This window comes from Lactuca sativa, chromosome 3 (genome assembly GCF_002870075.4).
Source record: "Lactuca sativa cultivar Salinas chromosome 3, Lsat_Salinas_v11, whole genome shotgun sequence".
NCBI classification, from domain to species: domain Eukaryota; kingdom Viridiplantae; phylum Streptophyta; class Magnoliopsida; order Asterales; family Asteraceae; genus Lactuca; species Lactuca sativa.
In genome coordinates this window covers 290,074,910-290,093,696 of record NC_056625.2, presented here as the reverse complement: position 1 = coordinate 290,093,696, position 18,787 = coordinate 290,074,910, and positions in this window count along the sequence as shown.

The window sequence follows — 18,787 nt, the reverse complement described above, 5'->3', positions numbered from 1 at the left end:
ATGGATCCAAGGAAATGGAAAGCCATGACAATTAAGAGTTTACCCTAATTGTGTAACTATATAAGCATCTTATTATTGAGCAAAAATCGGCCACTAGTAGTATTCAAGAAAGGGCTAGCCGATTTTGGTGAGTGTAGAATTCTCTCAAGTCATTCTAAGTGTTTTGATGATTGTGATTCCATTTGAGGTGTCACACTTGGGGCACTAAGCACTCAAGCTTCATGAAGACTTTCTACATCAAGAGGTATGTATTCTATCTTGTTACATTATTGTTTTGTATGCTAGATTAGGATAATACCTTGGAAGTTCTTATTTGCATGTATAATAGAGAAAACATAGATCCAAGGTATTTAGGGTTGCATGTACACTTAGGAGTGTTAGAATGCTAAAAACCCAACAAAAACATCTTCAAATCTCTTTCGATCAATCCGGTCAAGAACACTGTCAGAATTAGGCTTACTAGAGCCAGTAGGAGGTTGAGAAGACTGAGCCTTGGACTGAAATTGCAGGAACTTCTGCATCTGAGCTTCAAACGATCCCTTGGCTTGAAGTTTGTGCTGAATAAGGGATTCATCAGCTTGAGCAATGTTCTTTAGAAGCTGAGCTCGATTGGCTTCATCAAGAATTTGCTTGACTTGGTCAGGGGACATGTTCCATTCAGTGGCAAGGTTTGAAATACTGACAATAGATTTGGGTTTCTTCACAGTTGAAGAAGTATCAGTTTGAGAATAATCCAAGTCAATATCTGCTACCTTCCGCTTTCGAGACAACGGATGAGATTCTTCACTGGCAACGTCCGAATCCTCTCCTTGGACCGGAATGATGGGATCAGCAATATCATCAGCTAGTATCGGATGAGATTCTTCAAGGTCATCTGAGCTTTCTTGTTGAACTGGAATGAGAGGATCAATGAAGTTCATGTCAAGAATTTGACATTCGTCATCAGGTTCATCATGGTCTTCATCATGCTCACTGTCTTCAAACAATTTTTTAGTAGCTGTTGGACTATTACGCCCCGCAGAATCAGATTCACGAACGAGGTTGGGAGATTCAGGCTGAATGATAGTGTTGTTAGCAGCAGGTTCTGTGTCTTTCTCATTTGGTTCACCATCAGCATGAGCATTTGTTTCACCATCAGAATGATCATCAACATCAGCATCATCATCAGTATCTCCCCCTTTTTGAGCATCATCAAAGTTGGGACTAGCGGGATGAGTAAGTAAGAGAACTTCCTTGATTTGTTGAACATCAGCCTCAATTCGAAGCAGACGCTGACTCATGTCCCAAGTCAGTGACAGCAGTTCAGAAAATGCTGAAGCGGGAATTGGAACCATTGAGGTACCTGGGACAACTGGAGAGCTAGGAGGCATCCTTGGAGAGAAATGGTGAGTTGCTGGTGACGGATGCTCCCCCTGAGACTGATGCTCCCCCTGTGAGGGATACTCCCCCTGAGATGGATGCTCCCCCTGAGGCATCGAATCCTGTGGTGCTGAGGAGGCTTTGCCAGAGTCCGAGATGATGTGATGAGACAGTTGAGGGGAGAAATGATCACCATCATGATGTTCCACCTCTTGATCAGCATGATCCATATGATTACCATCAGCACCTCCTTCATCAGTGTCAGCGGTGAGAGAAGGCACAGTGTATGGATTGGCAATCCATTCTCTCATCCGATCGGAGATTCCAATGTCAGTATCTAATGGATCATCCTGATACATACGAGCTGACATTCGAGGACATTGGATTGGATTCCCAGAGTGAGAAAAGTAGTCAGCAGCGAAGAACTTGTCGAATACCAGGGCAATCCAGCGTGGAAAGGGAACATGATCAGCATGCACATTTGCACGTGGAAGCTGAACAAGCTGATCAAAGAATAGTGCCCCATAATCCAGCCTTTTGTTGAGAAGACGGGAGCAGACAACTTGTTGCTCATAATTGCTCAGTTGGTCACCACTACGAGACTTGTGACCCACACACTTGGATAGAGCTCCAGTGAAAAACTTCCAGCCTGGGGTCATGCACTGACGCAAAATAAGAGCTGATCGAGTACCAGCCTTTGAGTGATCATAGCCCAGTTGATCAAACATGCGTTTACATCTTTCAATAGTTGGAGGTTCAGAGAAGGGTTCGAAAATTGGTAACCTTAAAGCAACACTGAGAAGTTCTGCGGTGATGAAGACGGAGTGTCTTCCATGGCCAATGGTTCCGGTGATGGCGTTGTTTTCTTCATTAACGGTTGCAGTGTAGTAGAACTCACATACTTGTTCTGGGAAGAACTCGGATGGTACATCACTGATTGCATATCGAAGGCGACAAGAAGCCAAGAAATTGACGAAATCATCGAGTCCAAGACCTCGATGAACCTCTGGAATGTCAGGGTTGAAGACTACATTGGTGGCCTTGATGTGAATGGGAAGAGGAGGAGAGTTTGGGGTAGGAATGACCCTTCGAGAGGTTGAGGAGTATGTGAACAGAGATGCCACCATTGGAGAGTATTTGAGAACTCTAGGTTTTTTTTTTTTTTTTTGAGGGAAGTTCAAGGTTTTTGGAAGGAAAAAGTAAACCAAGGGAGAAAGAGGTTTAAATATGGAATAAAAGGGGGTTTTTAAAAGGTAATGATTATCTTCATTAAAAAGGTGATGATTATCTTCTGATCTGCTTGATTATCGTCATTAAGGATAACGGCGCATCGTAACAACCTGTCAGAGAAGAATATAGCCGTTGGATAAAAGACCCGTTAACTGAATGTGAAATGTCAATCAGTGTTTGCGGAAGCTTTGAGCTCAGTGTCACAAAAGTTACATGCTTAAGATATTTCTCCGTCAATTCAAGGTACAGCTTGCTTATTCAGGGCTAGCAAGAAGAGTGGTGCGTGTGATAGATACTAGTTACATTATCTAACCATCGGCACAGAGTTTTGTGACTTCATCAGTGAGTGGTTTATCTTACTAAATCATTAGACACTGAATAAGAGGAGGGTAAAGAATGGATTGTTGCGTGTGATAAACCTTGGTGTTTTGGTCTAACCATCGGCAAAGATTTTTAGATTCTCATCGGTGTGTGTTTTGGCACACTGAATCACAAAGTCAGTGTAAGATTGGTAAGAAGGGGTAGTTGCGTGTGATAGATCTTGGTGTTTTGATCTAACCATCGGCAAAGACTTTCAAGTCGTTATCAGTGTATGGTTTAATACAATGAATCATTCAACTTTTATTTAGAAGATTTGAGGAAGAGATAGAGATAAGAAATCAAACCAAAGTGCTCAGTAGCAAATATCATCAGTATGTCATCATCAGCACAATGTACATCAGCTTATAAGAAAAAATCAAACATTAGTACAATTAAACATCAAAATTAATTACAAGGAAATCATTCCCAACTCTCCAATAATGTAAGCAGTTGATTGAGAATTTAGTGCCTTTGTGAAGATATAAGCAAGTTGCTCCGAAGTCTTGACATGTTCAAGAACAACTTTTCCTTTTTCAACATTATCTCTGATGAAGTGATGTCTGATCTCGATATGCTTTGTCTTTGAGTGCTGAACAGGATTTTGTGTGATCTGAATGGCAATGGTGTTGTCACAATAGATGGGAGTCTTTAAGAACTTGAACCCATAGTCGAGAAGCTGATTTTGAATCCATAAGAGCTGAGCACAACATCTCCCAGCGGCAACATACTCAGCTTCTGCAGTTGAGATGGCAACTGATGTTTGCTTCTTGCTAGACCAGCTGATGAGACGGGTGCCAAGGAAGTGACATCCACCAGATGTACTCTTTTTGTCTAAATTGCATCCTGCATAATCTGAGTCAGTGTATCCATAAAGTTCAAATGCTGAGTCGCGAGGATACCACAGTGCAAGGTTTTGAGTTCCCTTTAAGTATCGAAAAATACGTTTGACAGCCATGAGGTGAGATTCTTTGGGATTCGCTTGGAATCGAGCACAGAGAATGGTTCCAAACATGATATCAGGACGACTTGCTGTGAGATATAAGAGGGATCCAATCATTCCTCGATACAGAGAGTGATTGACATCAGTTCCAGTTGGCTCAGCGTGTAGCTTATCAGTCTTAGACACTGGGGTAGAGGCTGGTTTGCAGTCACTGAGAGAATACTTAACAAGCAGGTCAGAAATATATTTACTTTGACAAATGGAAATACCTGTCTTTTGTTGCTGAACCTCAAGACCTAAGAAAAAGGTCATCTTTCCCATCATGCTCATTTTGAACCTTTGAGACATGATCTCTGCAAATTCCTTGCTCAGTGTCTCGTTTGGAGAGCCAAAAATAATGTCATCGACATAAATTTGAACAAGAACCATATCTGAGCCTTTGTTTTTGATGAAGAGAGTGTTGTCGATTGTTCCTCGTCTGTATCCATTTTCAAGCAGATACGATGTCAGCGTCTCATACCAAGCCCTGGGAGCTTGCTTCAGTCCATAAACAGCTTTATCTAACCGGTACACGTAATCAGGATGATCTTTGTCCACAAAGCCTGGGGGCTGATTTAGGAACACTTCTTCTTCTAACACACCATGAAGGAATGTTGTTTTCACATCCATCTGATAGACAATGAAGTTCATGTAGGATGCGTATGCGAGAAACAGCCTGATAGCTTCAATGCGAGCAACTGGGGCAAAAGTTTCCCCGTAGTCGATAGATTCAATTTGAGTAAACCCTTGAGCTACAAGCCTTGCCTTGTTGCGAGTGATGATTCCATCTTTATCAACCTTGTTACGATAGACCCAGCGAGTTCCAGTGATAGACTTCCCAGATGGTCTTGGGACAAGAGTCCAAACTTTGTGCCTTTCAAACTCATTCAGTTCTTCTTGCATGGCTTTGATCCAATCAGCATCTTGAAGAGCTGTGTGTACTTTATCAGGTAAGATCATTGAAACAAAGTTAACATACATGCAAAAGTTATTAAGTACACTAGATCTGGTTCGGACACCATCATGAATATTCCCTATAATTCGATCAACAGGATGATCTCGATGTTCATTGACTGATGCTGATTCCAGAAAGATAGACACTGACACATTATCAGTTTCAGGAGAGTCTTCAGCTTCAAGGGTTTCATCAGCACCTAATGAGTTATCTGTTGTTGTGGCTGCAGTATCTTGATTCAAGGGATATGGAACTAGAATGATAGGATCAGAAGAATCAGTCATCTCTTCAGCACAAGGTGCTTCATCGAATGGACAAGAGAGAAGCTCTTGAAAGATAGAAGGAGAATGAGTGAATTTTTCATCAGTGTATGATTCCTCATCAAACTTCACATGAATGGATTCTTCAACACATTGCCTGTTCACATGAAAAACACGAAAAGCCTTTGAAATAGATGAGTACCCAACAAAAATTCCTTTATCAGCTTTAGGTTCAAACTTGGATCTTGGGTCACCCTGATTTAGAATATAACAAATACATCCGAACACATGAAAAAAGGATACATCTGGTTTTCGATCTTTCAGCATTTCATATGGAGTCTTCTTGTGAATCCTGTGAATTAGAGATCGATTCTGAGTAAAACATGCTGTATTGACAGCTTCAGCCCAAAACGACATAGGAAGACCAGCATGGATCATCAAGGTCCTTCCTGCCTCAATCAGTGTTCTATTTCTTCGTTCAACAACACCATTTTGCTGAGGAGTACGAGGAGCTGAGAAGTTTTGTCTAATTCCTTTATGATCACAAAATTCTTCAAGAGTTGAGTTTCGTAACTCAGTGCCATGATCACTTCTTAGTTGCTTAACTTTAAGACCTGTCAGTGTCTCATTTTTACGAATCAGTGAGATGATTTCCTGTGCAGCATGACTTTTCTTCTTCAAGAAAACTACCCATGTAAATCGAGTGAACTCATCAACGACCACTAGAGTATACTTATTTCCACCTAGTGAACGAACAGGAATAGGTCCAAACAAGTCCATGTGGAGTAGATGAAGAGGGACTGATATACTGGAACATGATTTGGGTTTGAAAGAGGACTTGGTTTGTTTTCCTTGTTCACACGCTGAACACATCTTGTCTTTCACAACGCTGAATTTTGGGAGCCCTCTAACTAGGTCTTGATTGGATATCTTGGATAGATTCTTAAAGTTCATATGAGAAAACCTTTTGTGCCAAATCCAGCTAAGATTTGTCTGAGACTTTGTAAAGAAACATTGCATCAGTGCCTTGTCACTTGAGAACATGTCAAGAACATATATATCATCTTTTCTACTTGCTGAGAGTACGATGTTCTTGTCAGTGTTTACAACTCTTCCTTCTTTCTTTGTAAAGTGAACTTCATAGTCAACATCACACAATTGACTGATAGAAATAAGGTTGTGTTTGAGACCCTTAACATATGAAACATTTTGAAAAACCACGTTCTTGCATTTGATGTTTCCATATCCCTTAGTGAACCCCTTTCCATTGTCTCCATAAGTAACTGCAGGACCAGATTTCTTAACATAATCTTCCAGGAGAGACTTTGATCCTGTCATATGCCTTGAGCAACCACTGTCTAAGTACCAAAGATGCTCCTGACCCTGCAGTGCTGAGAAACTAGTTAGAACACACTGACCCATTCAAGGATGGGTCATTCACAAAGTTATTTGATAATAAATTATAACACTCCTTAGGAAGACAGTTTAAAGAGTTTGACTTAAGAGTCCATTTTTCATTCCTAACTTTAATATTTTCAGCTCTTGAGGATGATTTATCAAAAGAAGATTCACTGGTCTTGTGAGAGGAGTCACCACATCTGTAACAAACTCTAGTTCCAAAGTTCTTCTTGGTGAGCAAATTTTTTGATTTAACACATTTTCATACGTAAGATTCACCAATAGAGCTTTGTGTCCTTTTGTTTATCACTGAGTCACTACTGAGATCAGTGTCAGAAGGAAATTGATCAGTGTTAGGAGATGAACTATCAGTATCTGATTTTGACTCATTCACAGATGGGTTGCAATCAGGGAAGTGCTTGACTTGTTCATGAACAGCATGAAACACTCCATTAGAGATAGGAAAAGCAATAATATTCTCAGTTAGAGGGGTTGGTCTAACAAGATGCGCAGGATAAGAGGTAGGATCAATTCCGGTAATTTCAACATTACACTCAGTAATACCATCAGAATTAATAGTACAATATTCATCAATTAAACTTTGATTAATAAAATAGTTACTAAAAAACTTATTTTTGAAATTATTTTTCATCTCATTCATGGAATAGACCTTAGATTCCATTTCTTGTGATTTAAAAACTTTACCCCCAAGAATTTTCTCACAAGAGTGTGGAATTTGAGCTGAAATAATATAATTGGTATTCTTATGAGATTTTGCCCAAGTGTGAAGTACAGTTTGTTCTTTGATCAAAAGATTTTTAACATCATCAATTTCAGCAGACAATGATGAATTTGACAAACTAGTAATTCTATGATTTTCCTGAGTGGATTCAATAATGCTATTTTTCATGGATATATCAGTTTCAAGAAGATCAATTTGATTTTGCAAATTTCTTATGGTTTGATTCTTCTTAGAATTAATGACACCCAAATACTCAAACATTTTGATTTTTTCATTCATTGAATAAGAAACAAAGTTTTTAACCTGGTACATTGAAGAAGAGTCAATGTTGTGCTTCCTGGAATTTTTAGCATCAGACATATCAGTGTCAAAAGTACTTTTGTCTTTATCAGGAATATCCGGGTCCTCTATTTTAACCATGAGACACTTGACTTCATCATCTGATGACTCTTCATCAGTTTTCCATTTTTCTTCTTCAGCTACAAGCACTTTATGTTCCAAGTTTTCAGCTTTCAGCTTCTCAATCAGCTTGTTGTACTTCTGCTTCAAGTATTCATCTGAGCCTTGTTTCTTTTGTTTACAATCCTTCGCAAAATGATCAGTGCTCCCACAGTTAAAGCACTAAGCCTTCTCTTTCTTATCAGCACCATGCCTTTTATCAGCTCCTGACCCTTTTGAGAATTTTCCTCCAATCTTCTTTTGAAACTTTGAGCAGTTTCGACCTGATTTTTCAAAGGTCTTCACAATCAAAGCTGCACTGGCTACAACCTTTTCAAGATCATCAATGTCAGTTTTAGATGAATCAGTGTCTGAATCACTTTCAGTGTCTGAATTTGACACCAGCTTTTTGTTGGAGAACAGGGCTACAGAAGATTCACACTGAGAATCTTTCATCAGTTCCTTTCTTTGTAGCTTGGATTCTTCATAGTATCGAAGATTTCCATAGAGACTTTGTAAGTCCATAGAGTGGATCTTCTCACTATTTTTCAGCACATCAACATGATTCTCCCAACCTGCACCTAGAGAATCCAAAAACTTTTGCACTAGAACAGTTCTATGCTTCAACTGATCTAGTCTCCGAAGATCATTAACAAGATTATTGAATCTGTTAAAAGTTTGAGTCAAGGTTTCACCTTTCTTAGCAAAAAAATGTTCATACCTTCGGTTAAGATCATTTATTTGAGTAGCCTTGACTTCTTCAGTTCCTTCAAAAGATACAGTTAGCGTATCCATCATCTCTTTTGCTGAGATGCAATTTTGAACCAGCCCAAAGATGTTGTATGGCAATGAGTAGCTGATAGTGGCACGAGCACGAACATCCAGACCATGTTTTCTCTTGTCGTCTGCCGTCCAGTTTTCTTTTGGAGTTTTCTTCATAGTGCCATCAGGAACATTGTTTTTAAGAGGCTGATACATCGGAACATAAGGACCTTTTTCAACGATGTCCAGCATGTCTTCATCAACAGACTCCAAGGCATATAGAGCCTTTATTTTCCACATAGCAAATTTAGTTTCATCGAAAGGAGGGATTTTAGCAGAAGGATGATTTGACGAGTTTGATGAAGAAGAAGATGAAGCCATTTGTTTGATAAAAGAAACCTGCTCTGATACCAATTGAAGAGACCTTTAGATCAATCGAAATATCAAACAATGACTATGAATAAGAACAACAGAAATTCACAAAGAAAAACTTTCACTAAGAAAGATAATCTCACAAAGAGATTATCGTGTGCACAAAGCGACGATTAGGATTTTGAAAGGCGTGGCCATTCACAAACCTATACAAAATAATATATACTGCTATTCTAGACGATCCCTACAATTCAGGGATACGGCAGCTAATAAATCAAGATAACTTAGGAAACAGGATAAATACAAGATTAGTTACAAAGCACTGGATAAACTAAACTATTACAAACTGGGCTGCTGACAAGCTGACGCTGATCCTGAGATACGTGCTGACGCTGAGTCTGTTTTAAACATTATCATATTTCAAGGCTTGACCTTTCACATTCACTCATGGTCAGAAGGGTGAAAGGGTTGTAAGACTACGGGGGAGCCGTAGCATTCACTAGTAGTCAGATAGTGTGAAGAGTGTTAAAAGGATGCAGGGTAGCTGCGACATTCACCGATTCGTTCAAGTGAGTTAGGCCAGTGTTGGACACTTTACAAGGTTGTGAGTAGGTCACAACATAACTAGAATCAGGGAACAGTAGGTCGAAGGAGACTAGTTATAACGTAAGACTACAGTTATTCTGGTAGCATTCACCTTTTTGTGTCGGATTCAGTGGCGATAGGCTGTCAGCCTATCTGGATCGGATGGATCAAAGGATTGAAGGAGCCATGAGTAGCGGTATAGATAGTCAGTTATTGTCAGACGAGGTATCCTTCAGAGGTCATGTGGGACTGTTGTGCATGTGTTTCTGGATCAGCATTTAGGTAGATGTCCGTGTTCCGGACAGTTGGCAGCCAAGTTGGGACTAGGGAGGTCTTGGTTGTTCTTCAGGAAAGCAGTTATGTGGCAGCAAAATGAGTTGGAGTGATTTCAGTGATTTGGGGTCCATGTGTGGAGTTCCTTGTCATTCAGGTCATATACTAAGTTGGTTACAGTTGGACGAAATAATATCATAAGTTGAATAGCCAGTTGGGAGATAAGTGCAGTGAACTCGGCAATGATTCAATGTGGGCGGTTTGCCAACGAGATAAACCATCTCGAGACTTCAGGTTTTAGATAGAGTAAATGTGATCATGTTGCAAGAAATTCATTCATCTTCGAGTTTTCGAACCCTGCGGAGGATGGTTTTTGTTGCCCTGGGAAGGCTGGGGTATGCTTGTGGTTGTGACCATGTCGTTCAAGCTGTCGAGCGGGTAAGGGATGATTTCGAGGACAAAATATAATTGAAGTGGGGGAGAGTTGTAACATCTTGTTTATTAAATAAATAAATATATAAATTAATGAACAAATAGTCGCCCAAAATCCATATTATTTAGTGGGGGTGTTGGTTGTGGGGAGTTGAATGTTGTAAATTGGATTATTCGGGGGTTAAAGTGTAATTTTGGGACATATTTTGAAAAGAATTTTAGAATTTGGGATATCTTTGGTAATTATTGAACTTAGAGTAAAAGGAATTTTTGAATGTGAGGGTTAAATGGTAACTTATGGGACTAGGATTGTAATGAATTGTTAAAGATATGGGTTGTTTGGTAAATATTGTACTTAGTTTCAAAGAAGAAAGGCAAGGGAGGTACCAAATATGTTATTATGGAATAAAGTTCGAAATGTGACGGGGGTATATAAACTTGTCACCCCGTCCCAAAACCCTAACCCTACTCTCGGATGAAGCAACCGCCACCACCTTGTGACTCCCTAGCCGCCACCTTCATTCTTCTTGTTTTTCCGATCCGACCAGGTTGCCACCGGCTGCCAGCGACACCGTGAGCAGCAAAGAGGAACACCGAGATGAGAGTTTGAACTGTAAACGGTGAAGTGTGGGCACTAAATGACTTGAATAACGTCGGACGTTGTGACTCTTATTGTTGCTGTTCCAGCTTGCTGTTCTACCCCAGTTGTAGCTAACGGACGTCCGTCGTTGCCGTCTCGGGGACTGTTTCTTTCATTCTATCTGACTTCTAAGTGCCACCATGATGGTGGATGTGTTTAGATGCATTTCCGGTGTGAATTCGCGTATATTGATGTGTTTAGGTGTCGTTTTGATGTTGACAGTTCGGCAACCTGTCAACTAGCAGCTAGAGTTTTATCTACGGGACTTTATTAGTGTGAGGTGAGTCTCTTCACCATACCAACGGGTCGAAGGCACCAAGGTCGGTCCATTTGGTGTTATGTGGTACACTAGTTGATATAGTGATATGTGGTATGTTAGTTGGTTATATGCTATGTGTCATGCTGTTTGTTTATGTGATACTTGCAAGAAAGACCATGGGGGTGCCCATGGCATTTGGTTGTAAGACCATGTGGGGGTGCCCATGGCATTCTAGATTAACATCATGGGGGTGCCCATGGCACTTGGCTGTAATACCATGTGGGGGTGCCCATGGCGTTCTAAGTAAGACCATGGGGGTGCCCATGGCACATAGGTGTAAGAGCATGTAGGGGTGCCCATGGCAACCTGGAGTAAGACCCTGGAGGGTGTCCAGGGCATCCTTATATGTTTATATGCTTGGCTTGTATATGCTAGTTGATTATATGACATGTGGTACGATAGTTATTATGATAATGATGTTGGGTTTTGTATACTACAACATCCTATGGTGCATATACAACCCTAAATGCCTTGGATCTATGTTTTCTCTAATTATACATGTAATGGTATTTCCAAATCATTAATCCTATAACTAGTATGCAATTGACATAAACAATAAGAAATACTAGTTAGGATGACATACCTTTTTATGTAGCTTCAAACCTTGTTGTATTTGGCCTTAATAACTTAGCACCAAAAGTATGAATGCCTCAAATGTCTCACAACTCACCTAGGACAAAGGTGACTCTTGAGAGAGAATTTCCATGCACCAAAAACACCTCCATGAACTCCAAGAACTAGAACTATGTGTTTTTAGGTTATGGATCTTATATTTATTTGTAGGATTCCAAGAGTTATGGGTATAACCCAAATCCATACCCATGGGTTTTATAATCCATGGTTCATGTGGCCCAATTCTTTATGTATCCATACATTAACTTAGTCCAATATGGGTTATAAGTCCAACACATATAAATATAACTAATTACCAGCATTAGTCCCCATAGATTTAATTATTCTCTTTTCATCACTAAATTAATTCCAAATTAATTCATAATCAATACTAATTAAAACATATGATTTCATATTAATATATTAGAACTTATAATATATTAATAAATCATATATAACCTTCTCTAAAGAGTCCATCCTAACAAATTGTCCTAGTGTTATGCAACCCAAATGGACCATGCTACTCTCGGGTCGAGTACATACCAATAATAGTTTTGGGCTTAGACATCTAATCCAACAATCTCCCAGTTGGATAAGTCTAAAACTATTATTGCAAATATGACTCCAATATCCCGACTAACAATCGTAGCTCTTAAAAGTCGATGTCGAACTCTGACCTAGTCAATGACGTGTCCATTAGATAAGGGATCATATATTCCTTCATTCTAGATAGCATATGGACTGAGACATGCATTATAATCATTCTGTCTGTCCATTTGTTGTTTCCCGATATGCTTCATAACATCCAAGTTACTGGTACATTTACATATGTCAATGTGCAACCAACTTGCAAGTACAACTCACATGTCTCTGTTTGAAGAATATAAGATATTATCGTCTCATGATCACTCGTGATAAAATCCATGAAGTTATTCAAATGAGTGTGGGTTAAATCCAATACTCGAATCTTATTCCAGGAGTACTCATGAATACTGTAGCCATGTCTAAAACACCTAGACATACTACAGACCTATTCATGACAGTCTTGCCTCAATACCTACTTCCAAAGTATGATCGACTGTAGACGGTTTGAAAAACCTAGTTATTCGGGAAGTCAAAACATACAAAGTGAAACACAAGAATAATATTAATCCTATATGGCCCCAAAACTTTTGAGTCATATTGATTACTCATTATTCATTGTATAATGTTTCAAATAATCAACTTACTACTTGAACTAAAACAATAGTTGTCCCATGCTCCAAGCATGCACACTATGTTTACCTATGGTCCTTTCTTTCTGGAATAAATCAATTGAAAACATTTCATTGATGCTCATTTCACAATTCCAAATCCTTATGACAAATGTAAGAATACAAGATTCTTTGCGAATCTGTTAGACTCTAAACTTATATGAAATGATCCTCTTGTAATGAATATGCACAAAATGTCACAAAGACTTGGTTACAGACATTACAAAGTATTCCAATGGAGAGCAATTCCATGGAAACGAAGTCTCACATTCAAAGTATATTCCTTTGAACATCCTTCTTGCATTATGTTTTCTAATCTTACATAGATTTAAAGAATGAATTCCACTTATGCAAAAATTTCCATATTCCCATTTTGACTATCACTTCTAAACAAGGGTTGTGTCTTTTCAGAATATATCAATATGGTCCTTTCCAAAAATTTACATCATACTTCCAAGTGTCCATGAGCAACCAATCTTTGGTAAACCTCAGATTGTCGTCGACAATTGCTTAATCATTTTAGTCATATCAATTTCTAGACCTTTTCCCTCTTAATGCCCTAGGCATTTGGAAAATTTAGAATGGATGAATATTACAGCACATATAATTGATCCTATATCTGAAGCATATGGGACACGATTCATGATGTCTCACATTAAGACATGATACTAGACCAGTCTTTTGCTATAATATTTCTATTTCTATTTTCCACGTTCACATAATTCGAATTATGAAAAGGGATGTCGTAATCCTAATCGAATTTTAGAACGCAAATAATATTTCTATATATAGAATTTCCTTATGTTGAACCATTCCAACAAAACATTCATATATATAAACTTGACTAAATTTGATTAAAATCTCAATCTAAGATTGTAGAATTGAAAGGAAGTATGAATTCTTGTCCCCCTTAATTATAGGAAAACAACATTTCAACCCCTACAACTTTCCAAATTGAAACTTTTGTTTTCTATAATTAACATCGCTAACTTGCAACACTTAACATAATTGATTATGCTCCCACTAGCATAATAATTATTTCCATATTAGCATAACACTTATGCTCCCACTAGCTCTGACATGTACTCAGAAATCAACTGGAATTCTAGAAATCAATACTTTATTGACTTTCTTACCAAAGTTCAGATTTATGATGCGAGACACTTCGATAAGACTTTATCAAAATGATACACCGCTCCTTAGATAGCTCACATGTGTGTCTAAACAATTATGATGAGGGATACCGTAATCATATTGTTTAGACCTTTTTGCCATTTCTCACAATTCGAACTATGAAGAGGGATGCCGCAATCATAAACGAATTTGAGAAATGCAAATATCACAATTGCGAACTATTTAAAATCTACTTAGTGAAAGCATTTCCGCACCATCGTTTTCATGAATCAGAGAGAAACTTTATGACACTTAGATTTTAGGTTGTATATGTTCCTATCCATGTGAATTTGTCATAACCATAATCACAAGACAAGGTTAGTGACAAATCCAAGCTCATATGGACTAAAATTAATCAATTTCAATTTCTCACCACCTGGAAGCACAAGGGCGTACCATTGCTTCTAGGTTGTTATGCTAATTGAGAACTCATAGAACTCACAAGCATAGTCAACTTTAACTGGAATCGACACAGAAACAAGAATATGGCAACACGATAGGTTACAAACCTCAAGTCGTGTGCTAGTGATAAACAACAAGTTTTATTCTTGATTAGTTCTTCAGACTTTTCAAGATCTTTAAGGCTCCTGCCGACCTCTTGACATATAAGATTCTCGTGTCAAGAACCATTCCTTGACAAAGCAAATATTCAAGAGTTGGTGCAAATTCGTATTAAGACAAACACTTCACACAATTGATCTTAGTTGGCCTTTGTTTTATCCAAAACATCATAACTTACCAATTTCAAATGTACAAGAGTAAGAAAACATTTTACTCTACATTTGACAAGTGTTATAAACCTTCTAAATATTATGTCAACCAAGTTACAATCTTGTAGTATGACTCTAAGACTAGTTTTGGGAACGAATTATGATTTATCTTTTGATTTAACCATTTCAACAATTCACGATTCCTCTTCTCAGTCAAACAAAAGCACTAAGATGTCCTTAGAGGATCAATTGTGATATGGTTTCTTAATCACTAAGATAATCATAAAACATAATACTGCAAGTACTCTCCCATCTTTTTAGATTGGAAAAACTTTTATCTTTCTGCCTAATCTGATTCTTCACATTCGTCCTACCATACATTGAAACTTTTCCAATGCTACAGAATTATACTTAAACTTGTAAGCACAACCATATTTACTAAACTTTAGTAAATCATGATGAATAGCCCTATCTTTCTTTATGGTGGACATGACCCACGCACACCCAGTGCACCCGATCCCCTAGTCCTTTACTTGAATCACGTATACACGCGAACAACGAATTAGTCTTAATTTCCCAAAGATGAAAATTCTCATTCATCATACATTACAAGATGCATGATTCCAAGTTTCTATCCAACTGAAACTTGGGTGATGAGAATCTTTCCTTATTTGGTAAATTATGATACTACCACAAACGACAAAATCAAATCCATTTTCCAATATTGCTATCAATGGAATCATATAAACAACAATTTTTCACAAAGGCCATTGTAAGGATACTTAAAAAAAAAACTTTTCTTTATGAAATTTAAGGATAAACTTTTCCTTACAATGCAATGAAAACTATGTTGTTATCTATTCATAAGTAATCTATCATAACTCTTGAGTAGCAGCTCAAAATTTTGATCTTAGAATCATGCGATCGAAATCCATCTTCGCGATCATATTCAGCATACTCTTCTTCTAAGCTTCCTCCCATTTTTTCAATTCTACAAAACATCAAAATGCGACCTAGTCAGATCATGTAATCAAGAATCTACAAATATGAACTTAATAGAGTTAGACAGTGGATTTTACCTGAAGCATAGTCAAATTATTGACTTTTACCATCCTAGTGAACTTTTAGGTAAATAGGGCAGCTTCACAACCAATGCCCCTTCTTTTGGCAATAGAAACATATGGACTATTTAGTAATGGTATGCAGGACTATCTCAGACTTAGTCTTTTTCATTACCATTTGCTCAACTAGGTTGACTATGGTTGATCCCATTCCATTTGGGAAAAGAAGACGTTTCTGGGCTTCCAATGTTTCCATTTTCAATGTCCATGTAATTTTGGGAAGTAGATCTTCCAATCAAATTTTCTTTACCAGTGCTCCAAATCATTATTGATTCAACAGCAACCAGCAAATAGGTAAGATTGATAAGGGTCATGTCATGGTCTATCACCTAGTAGTCATTTAAAGAACCTGCTATATGACTTATGAAATGATTGAAGAACCCAATTTGCATCCAACTTCCTTGAGACTTCAACACCTAACTCTCCCAACTTATCAATATGTGACTTCATCTCCAAGATGTGAGCACATATATAAACTGCTTGCCAATAGGGATTGAGTGACCTTGAACTTTTCAAGAACTTGTGGATTAAGGAGAATAATTAGAGGAGGTGGAGGAAGTGAAGCATGATTTCCAGTCCCATTAATGCTCAACAAAGGGATTAATAATTCACCTTGATCGCTATTTGGGATATCATCTTCCTTAGGATAGCTTTATCCAAAAGGATAAGGAAGACCATAGTTGTCATAACTAGACATCTATGAGGGAGTAATTCAAGTTTAGTTTATTTAAGTCCTTAATATAACACCCAATATGAAATATTAAGGCTAGTGCCCAACTCAATATTTTATAAATTGGAAGAGGGATGCCGTAATCCAAGCTACAAAATATTTGAAGGTAGGTTAAGGATGATTTACCAATTTCCACCATGAAAAACAAAATTTAACATTAGGTTTTAAATGAATTGAAACTCCTAGATCTTTTGAGATTCAGTGAACTATTCAATGACATGTTTAAATCTCGATTGTGCCCTTCAAGTTTGTGACTGGGATGCCGACGATCACAAACAAGGAGTGAATAACCATGCAAGTTAACTTGGTACACTTAATGTTACAACCGCCTAATCAATGTGCCGGTTAACAACACACGCTCCATTGATCTATTATTAACATCAAGATACCCTTTGCCACACGTTGTTAGTCCCAGATTACTATGCCGGTTAACCACACACACTCCACTAACGACTTAACAAGGTGTAAAGTGCAATTTCATGGGTTAGCACCAAATTCACATTTTCATAAAGTAGCTAAGATTGGGAACTTAATAAAGTTTAGTTACATTATATTTAACAGTATACTTTTAATGAAGGGAGAATTAATGTCCTGTCCTACTCGTTCGGCCAACGACCCTCCACCAGTCAAGGAAGCTGTGAGTGAGAGTGGACACCCATAAACTGCCATTTTATAGGCAGTAATTGATGAGTTTATAAAACTCTTGATCGATTAGATCTTATAACAGGAAAATCAAGAAATTAATAACAGTAAGACAAAAACACAAGAATAGATTTGAATGAGTCGAATGATTTGATTAACTCAATCCTCAGCAGAGCTTGATGAAGAACTTCCGCTGTAGAGGATTCTAGGGTTACAAAAGATAAGAACTTGAACGTATAAAATCTCTATCAAATCTTCTCTAATCTTGTTACGTTAAAGAATGCATGCAAGCATCTATATATAATAAACCCTACAAATAACTCACGGATGGACAGGCCCATACCGGAGACAAAATTGGACTAGCGAACGAGCCCAAAGACGCAACACTAAACTGGACCTAACAATCTCCCCCTTTGCTTCAATTTGGAGCGAGACTATCATTTCTTCTTGCTTGGTCCAGCTGTCGGAACCTTCTTGGTGGTATCAAACAGACGAGGGATAAGAGCGAGAATTGTCTGTCTGAAGCGAATATACCACTGGATCATATCATCAAAGTACTTCTTGTCGTCAACTGAGTTTTGCTTGCAACGATGAATAATCCCTAAGACATGTTCCAGGCATGCAGTGGTGTAGAGATGTTTGTCTGCCAAAGCGAACAGGCATTTTTAGCCTTCGTTTCTGGTAAACATAACGGAATTTCTCTTCGGGTCTATCTTCCCCATCTGCATCATGTTGAGATCACTTGCTGAGCCAACAGGAGAAATAGTAGACTTTTTCTTGAAGACACTCGCTATCTCCTTATCCATATTGGTGACTTCCATGATGTAGCAGACAAGCATCCTCTTGAAGTGGTCAATGATCGGACCATATGTAACGCCTGTGTTTCCGGGCTTGCCGTTTTTAGCAATGTAATAGTCTAGGTTAACTTTTGTAACCCGTTTTGAAATAATAAGAATGTATTATTTGAGTATTATGTGTTTTGTGCTTAATTGCTTAATTATGTGGTTTGATTAATTAAGAATAAAAATAAGCGTCAAAATTGAAGTGTAAAATAAACTTAATATCTTTGGTTAATGTTGTAGTAGTTGAAACGAGGTTTTCAAATATATATAGAACGCCCAAATCTGACTTCGTATGAGGAAGTTATGATGTATCGAAGTTTCGACTTAGCGGTGTGCAGCCTGAAATACTCGATTTGAGATCGAGCAGTTTTTAGCCGAAGCAATCTAAATGAGAATGGAAGATCTCATTGTTGGTATCGAAGCGATAAAAAGTTAGGCGAGAACGGACGTCAAACGAAGAAGTTATGAATTTATAACGAAATTTTTCGGTCGCGGCCTATTAAAAATTAATAATAAAAATAAAGTCAAAATTAGCTGACGGAGTCTAAACGAAAGCTGTAGAGCGTAGTCTCACCTTTCCGTGGATACAAAGAACGTCGA